Source organism: Benincasa hispida, unplaced genomic scaffold, assembly GCF_009727055.1.
Source record: "Benincasa hispida cultivar B227 unplaced genomic scaffold, ASM972705v1 Contig261, whole genome shotgun sequence".
Taxonomy (NCBI): Eukaryota; Viridiplantae; Streptophyta; class Magnoliopsida; order Cucurbitales; family Cucurbitaceae; genus Benincasa; species Benincasa hispida.
In genome coordinates, this window is record NW_024064775.1 from 468,917 (window position 1) to 477,495 (window position 8,579).

General features: G+C 34.8%; 1 non-coding gene across 1 annotated transcript; it reads left to right on the forward strand.

Moving 5' to 3' along the window:
- The first annotated feature begins 390 nt into the window (after positions 1–390).
- On the forward strand, positions 391–497 carry LOC120069172. The gene has a single exon (XR_005479460.1). It is a non-coding gene; the product is annotated as a small nucleolar RNA R71 (small nucleolar RNA).
- The last annotated feature ends 8,082 nt before the right edge of the window (positions 498–8,579 follow it).

Consider the following 8,579-nt stretch of genomic DNA (forward strand, 5'->3'; position numbering starts at 1 on the left):
AAAATAAATTGACTGTGGGTTTTGTGGGCATTCCTCCATTGCGTGCCTTCACCAAGATAGCACACCTTGCGGTCGTCTAGTTGATTACGTTCACTTGCCCACTATGCGTTGATGGGCTGTTGATTATGATTCCCTATATCAAGTTCATCATCGCAGTCATTTAACTCTGAAGGGATGTGATAGCACCATTGCTCGCGTTCACTGTCCTTGATTCTCAATCTCTAATCGCTTTCTCTCCAGTCTTCATGGTTTTTAGAAATACGATCAAAGATCTTCTTCGCCTCATCATAAGTTTTATCCAGCAGACCTTAAGCTGCTGCCGCATTGGCAGCGGTCTGCGAAGCAGGGTTTAATCCGTGATAAAAAATCTCCATCTGTAAGCAGTCTGGTAAGCTATTATGCGGGCAATCTCTTACCAGCCTCTTAAACCTCGTCCAAGCATCGTTGAGCGATTCATCATTATCCTGTTCAAAATTGGTTATCAACTTCCTTCTTTTGGCATTCTCCGTTGGAGGGAAGCATTTCTTCATAAACTTCTCTACTACTTACTTCCATGAGGTAATCTCCCCCGTTTCGAGAGAATACGCCCATTTTCGTACCTGGTCACACAACGAAAATGGAAACAAAGTTAGTCGAACTTCCTCGGTGGAGATATTAGGGAACACAGAAGTGTTGCAAATCTCTATGAAACTACGGAGGTGAGCGTGCGGGTCCTCGCTACGCCTTCCACCAAACTGTCCGGCAGTTTGGATCATCTGCAACATCATCGGCTTCATTTCGAATCTCAATCCATCAAAAGCGGGCCTCATGATTCCTGGGGAGAAATAGTAGAGGTTAGGTGACGCATAGTTCTGAATAGGCCTATTGCAGTCGTTCACCAATAGGATGAGATTCGCCATGACATTATTTTCATTTGGTGCTCCATTTCCAGGTTGTTCCGCCATGTTATCTTTCTCTTGTTGTTGTTGTCGGCAACTATCTCTCAATCTTTGTTGGAACGTTCTTTCAATCTCTAGATCGTAAATCACCAGGGATTGAAAGCTGCAAAGAAAATAAAAAAATTACCGTTAGCAAAATGTATTACCAAAGTCCCCGGCAACGACGCTAAAAACTTGATGCGTTATTTTATGCAATGAAATAATGGTAAGGATTGCGTTGGTGGAAAATGTGTTGTGCAAAAAAGTTTTCTCAGCAAGACACAAGTATAAATCCTACTGAGTTTCCTGGTAAGCCCAAAGTCGAACTTAGGGACTAAGGAAAACAATATGCGGTGGTAATTTATAGATCACTTTGCGGTAACAATTAAATCAATGGGTTGGTTGGTTTGTTGTTTACAGTATAAAAAGTATGCAGCGGAATTGAGAAACAGTAATTATGCGACAGATACACTGAATATGAAGAGGAACAGGTTGAGAAGGTCTTTAGCTAGCGTTTCCCAAGAATGCATTCAAGCTATGTGATCATGCTAAACTCATGTGATAACAAATCATTTTCCAATGCAAATGTAGTGGCTCCTAATTTTAGAACGCATGCGATGAATGCGATAGTGTCTATAGAGCTTATTCCTAAGTCTCTACTTCTTACCTACGCGATGATGCAAGATGCACACAAGGACAAGGTGACCACATACAAACATAACCTATCTCTAGGATGCATGCGATGCGTTAATAGCAAACAGAGCTTATTCCTAAGCTTCTATCTCTTGATTATGCGTTTCTAATCTGACTCTCCGGAGCTTAGATTCTAATCTGACTTTTCCAAGCCTAGATTCTGTCCTTAGACTACCCTCTCGAGTATCTATAATCAACGAATGATGCATACATAATACAAGATAATCGCATAGAATGAAGAACCCCAGTTATGCTAGCTAAGTGCTTATCAACCTATTCGACAGATTTAGCTACTTATGCATAATGTACAGAGAGTGAATAGATATAAAGATGCAATTTCAATTTATATAAATAAGTTCAAAGTACAAAATGATAATGGAAAATAAGGATAGAGAGCTTGGTAGCAATTCCTTGCTTCCCAAGTCTTTTACACTGTTGTCTCTACTCTACACAAAAGATGTTCTTGCTTCCACAAGATTGGCCCTCTCTTTGATCTTGACGCTTTCGACACTCTTCCAAGTTCACCGAAACGATCTCTCCGTATAATCTCCCTTCGCTCGCTTCCGCCTTCTAAGTAAAAGAAAACTATGAACAAGGCTACTTCTATCTAAAGGGAAAAATTATCTAACTTCGTGAACTCCTTCACTGAAAGTGGCCTTCGGTATTTATAGAGCTTCGGGGTGAAAGGCTTCTTCTCTCTTATGATTGGACTGATAAGATGGCATTAATTCTCTGTTTGATGTGCCCAATATTTGTCCACAAAAAGTTGAGTGTACTTGCTACAGTACGTCGCTAATGGCTTTTTCAACTTAATTCAGAATTGACCGTCATCAACTTTCTGTCCCATCGTGATTTATTACGCTTTTCACCCAGATGTGCCCACCATGATACACCGGCTCTATGCGGCAACCTTCTTGAGTAGATATTTGCGAGCGTAAATGATCGCATATCCTTGCGTCAACGCAATCTCTTAATGCTCTCGGACGTTAATTTCTTTGGATCGCATTTCTGTCTTTCGTCAACACATTTTCTACACAAAAAATACATAAGTTAGCTATTTTAATGCGATGGACGCATGCGACCGCAATGTTGTGAACTTATTGCTTTTGGATGAAATATTGTATATTTTTATCATTGCAATCCTGCATTGTTTTATAACTTTGCGCTGTAGTAACGTGCATTTCTACCTGTTATCACACAGACAGAATAACTGGGAGATAAATGGCGATAAGAAAAAAAAATTAATGGGATGAGCTGTGCATGTACGAGTACTTTTACGAAGTGCGATGGGCATATCTAAGACAGAGGGTGGATCCGGGACTATAGGGGCCACGGGCACAAGAGATGAGTCCATTGGAGCTATACTAGAGGGAGTAGGAGCTTGCTCAACCTATGGAATATTGGAAGCGGACTCATCCTTGGCTGCTATGAAACATATCGGCCTTGCGTTGCGGAAGGAACGTTCTGTTCTGTTTTGAGTTGAAGGCAAGAGCTCTTTCTTCAATAAAGGTTTGGAACTCGAATCTTTCCCCAAGGGGAAGAATATGGGCTTGTTGAAGCTATAAAGCATCTTAGAGTATTCCATTCCGTTTTTCAGCTGGTGGTTCGACCTGAAAAAACGTCGATTTAGTAGAGAGAGAGAGGGGCTTTTTGCGAAAGGCTATCAACGTAGACGTATATAGATATAGTGAGTGTGTATGCAGGGTGTAGGTATACCACTTACGAGAAAGAACCCCAAGTCAGTAAAGTAGTTAACCAAACACAAGTAAGTAGTTCGTCAGTCCTTCCTCCGACGCCTCCCGTTCATTCTGCGGAATTCTTTCATGTTTTTTGTTTTGTTTCATTCATAAGTCCTAAGCCGTTCTTAGAAAACCTTCCTTAAGTAAAAAAAAAAATATGTTGCTTCATTTGAACGAACATTGTAAGAACCTTTCTAACTGACACCCCAGTCATAATGCCACCCACGTCTTTTTTTTTTGAACAAAGACTGTTTGATTTGAGTTAATAATAAATAACTAGCAGGTTTCATTAATGAAAAGAAAAGCGGAGGCTTGTAAATGTGTAGATTTTGAAGATGTAATTAAGCTCAACCCTTATTATTAATACTCACACTAAAAGAAGGAAGGATCTTTGGCATAAAGATACCTTCTTATTAGAGAAAAGGGCAACCTATCTTACTAATAAGAAAAAAGGGGGTGAGATAGGCGACAGGTAGCTTGGTTCCAAGTTGGCCCACCCACGAGGAAGAAAGAGATCTTTTTCGGTGTTGACTTGGATCTTTGATGACAAAATAAGGCGGCCAGAAGCGACGAACAGTCGCGATCAAAGCTTGGCTGATGTCGATATGCTGGCTGTAAGCTTGGCTAAAGAGAAACGCTTACCAAGCGCGAAGGAAAGGGCCTTCGCCACTTGAATCGTATGCAGCGGAACTCGCACGTGCGGTTATTACGTTGGGAGAGCTAGTAGGAGCCATCCTATCCCAATAACATATATTTGCAGCTCAATATGAAATCATATTTTCTTGCAAGACCCGTTTGGATAAGGGAAAACTCTAGAGATCGCTTCAAAGTGAGATCCTTGTGATGATCCTTTTTTTAACCAAAATTGAGGTGAGAGGAAAAGGGGATCAAAATGTCCCATCAATTGAGGGCTTTCCGGAATTTCCACACCCCCTTTCCATTCTTCCTTCCCCTCTCATATCAATTGAGGGATCAAATTGTACATGAACTTCCCTAAGAAGAAGTTTAGTATATTATAGCTGACAGTACCATGGGTAGGACGGGACCATACACCCACTACACGAGTAGAATACTACTTAGTAAAGTAGAAGGGCCAACCTGAGAGCGAGGCAAGCTGGGAACGGGCTGAAACTTACGATTCGAAGACAAAGTCAGAGACTACTGGACGTCTCGCAGAGCGACTCTCTCCTCGTTCTATCAAATGTGTCTTGTTGGGTTACTCTCGTCTTCGAAAGGGGTCTCGCTCTCCTAAGCTTCATCGCTTCTTTACTAGTGCCAACGTTACCTTTTTTGAAGATACACCCTACTTTTCAGTCTCTCCTGTTACTGCATCCTAAGTCCCTCTCACATTACTACTTCTGGTCCCTACTTTCCCTATATATGCACCTTCACCATCTTCTGCAAGTATTGATCCAGCTTTTCGTCTCGACCGCCTTGATCTACAGGTGTATCAGCATAAGACCTCTGCTTCCACTATTCCATAGGTTGAGCAGGCTCTTATTCCCTCCAACCTTGTCCAACCTGACCCATGTACACCCCTACCCCTACTTGAAACCTATAAAACAATCAAATAAACACATAGAATCAAGGAACAATCTTAAATTAAACGGAGCAAGATAGCACATTTTCGATACTATCACCTTACACATCCCTTCTCCATTTCTCTACCCCTTTCTCTTACATCACCTCTTTTCCTTTCTCTCCCGTGCATCACCTTTTTTTCTCTTTGCCTTGAAAAAAGAAGAAGATGAAGAACCGGAGATGCAAAAGAAGATTTGAAAAATCAAATATTTTAAGAAGAAGGTACCTTCTATAGTCCGATAAAAATTGACCCAAAAAATTGAGATTCACAAAAATCTAAGTGGTTATGTCTCTCTCTTACCAAAAAAGAAGAAGAAGAAAAGGAAGATGTTTACCAATATTTGAAGAAGAATTTTTAGCAATTTGATTCCATCATTTCTCCTCTTTTCTATTTTCAATAACAGGCTTTAAAAAAAAGAAAAAAAAAACCCGACCTGACCCACTCCAAACTTGAATCAAATCAGATTGGGTCAGATCAAATTTCATCCATACAAATTCTCGAATCGAGTTGAGTCAGGTTTGAAGAACATGACTCACCCAGCTCAGCCCATTTACACCCCTAATAAATGTGAGTGTTAGTTTCGGTTGTTATAGCATCAAAAGGTTAAGGTTTTCTTAAAAAATGGAATCAAGGAGAATCTTTCCAAAAATTGCCAGACACGTAAGTCATGCCTATTCTCTCTTTATTACGTCTTGAATGAATTACAAGTCCAAAAGTTTCGACGATCTATATTTTTCCCGCTCAAAGCCATAATTTTATCATGAATAATTGCTTCCTTTCTCTATTTTAAAAACACTATGGAAGACTCGTGCGATTCCTTCTAATTCAGACTTTAGTGTTTGTACAAACTAGAGCTAAAAGCATTCAAAAATATACCAATGACTAAGGTTTTTAATAAGTCTGAAAAATTAGAATACACATAGATGGATTCATTTGACAACGTTCTTGTTTTCCGCTTCTTTGTTTAGAAGCACTCCTATTTCATAATCAGTATTGTTTCTTATTTCCAAAATTTAAGACATATTTCTAAAATTGAGGTTAAATTTCGAAAACTACAAAATATAGTTTTTCCCTATTCCATTTTTGTTAGATACTTTATTCAAAATTGGCCTACTTTTAAGTTTTATACTAGAATTATTGGTCATGGACATGCTCGCCTTATTTGGTATGAGCACCAAGTCATGGGTTCAATTCCTAGTGAAACATACCGGCCTATTTTTAATTTTTTTAATTTTTAATTTTTTATTTATATATTGTTTTAATTTAAACATTTATAAATATCCAATAAACACATTTAAATATTATTTTTATTTAAAATTAAAAATAGAGTAACGATTTTAAATGATAGAACTATTGGAAATATTTTCAAATATAACAAACTATCATGGTCTATCAGTGTTAGATGTTGATAGACTATGATAGACATATATCACTGTTAATGATAAGTACTGATAGATGTCTATCGCTATTGTTTATCATTGTCTATCACTGATACACAACGATATTTACCTATTTTTGTAAATAAATTGGCTCAATTTCTTATATTTAAAAACAACACTTGAAAATTTTTCAATAGGAATATTTATATCTTACTTTTAGTTTGGATTTAAAAATTTTCAATATGCATATATATATATATATATTATTTTAATTTCCAATTTTTTGTTTTAAATTTTCAATATATAATTTTTCAATTAAAATAATTTAGTCTCACTTTAATATTTTGCAATCATCATATTTATAAAAGCAAACAACTAAGTTGAATTTGAGTCTTGGTTATCATTTAAGTCAAATGAATGGAGTCACAAATAACACTTCTGATACAATTTGAACAATATTTGAAGGATGAAAACAATATTATTTTTTAAGTTTAGAAAATTATTTTAAATGATAAAACTATTGAAATATTTATAAATAATAGCAAAATAACATAGTCTATCTGTGATAGACCGCAATAGATTATCATGATACAGATAGACATAAATAATAGTCTATTGCGGTACACCGTGAAATTTTGTTATATTGATAAATAATTTGGTTCATTTTGCTATATTTGAAAATAGTCCTTTTAATTTTACGTTGAAATTTAATTATTTGTATTAAATAATGTAAACTTTTGATGTTTGTATTTTATATATTTTAAAGCTTTGCTATGTTTGAGATATTAAATAACTAAATTACATTTAAACTATATAATAAGGAAAAAAGTAAGAAAAAAAAAATATGAGAAAGGAGAAACAAGAAATAGTCATCAAATAAGTTTGTTTCTTCTTCTTAAAGATAGAAAATAAGAATAGCTATCAAACATATTTGGAAAGAAAAACAAGAATAACTACCAAACATATTATTATTTTTAATTATTAAAAAACAAGAAACGAGAAACGTTAAATGTAAATATTATGAAATGGGGTTCAAATAGCTAAACATGTTATTCTTTAGTTTGGATAAATTAAAGAAATTTGTGAATGAAGAGAGAGACTAGTTAGAAATATAAACATTGGAGAAAATAATGGATAAAAGAATTATAAGTGAGAATATCCGTTTATGAAAGAAAATAGGGATGAGAAAAAGTGTCTCTACATCAATAGACTATTGAACAAATTTTTTCAAAAAAAGGGATTTTGTTTAGTACAAATGTATATATGTTTTATCGGTAGAGAGATATTAGTTAGAAAATTTGTGAGAAAATATTATAGAAGGATAAGTTTATCCATTTTCAAATTTATTTTTTGCACTAGTTGATATATTAATAAAAACCACATGATAAAATTAAAATGGGAACTTTTTAAATATAAAAAATATTTTATTACACTTTGACTTTTAAAAAGTACAAAACATGTTTGGAAATTTTTCTTATAAAATCTAAATATTTTTTAGATTTTTCTATTTATAAGAATTTCTCAATTGAAAATGTATTTTATGAAAGAATAACTGTGTATGAAAGTAGGAATGAGGTAAAGTGTCTACACCAATAGACTACAGAACAAAGTTAGTCCAAAAAAATAAATAAATAATAAGATTTTGTGTAGTACACATGTACATATGTTTTATTGGACGAGAGATATTAGTTAGAAAATTTTATAGAGCTTCAATCACTCGAATCGATGTTTCAATGGTGCTTTATATTCGTTTTGAGAGTCAAAGTATCATTTGGATATTGTTTCAAAACTTTATGTAGTTTTCATAGTCACACAGTCACTTAGATACTTTTTAGTAACATTTTAAATGATTTTACGATACATAGTCTCTTTTGAGTTTGTTTTTAGGTTGACTTAGAGTTTAACAAACTACAGTGTTTCTATTTCCTAGATTTAACGTTAACGTGAGAGAAAAATATTACTAGAAGAAAACGTATCAAGTTATTGGACCGTTTTTGTTTTAAGTTCATACTTATGTTTTAGAAGTTCTAGCTTGATCATTGATTCCATTTATGTATATTCCTTAGATTTTTGTTTTAAGTTCATATATATATATAATATTTTATAACCGTCATCAATATCCATAACGGTACATCAATTATCCAATTTTTAGTCATGACAATGATAGTTTATCATTATCAATAATTATTTATTGTTCACAATTTTTTGTTAATAAAAGTTCAATTATGACATTTTAAAAAGAAAAATCATTGATCCTCATATCTTTATA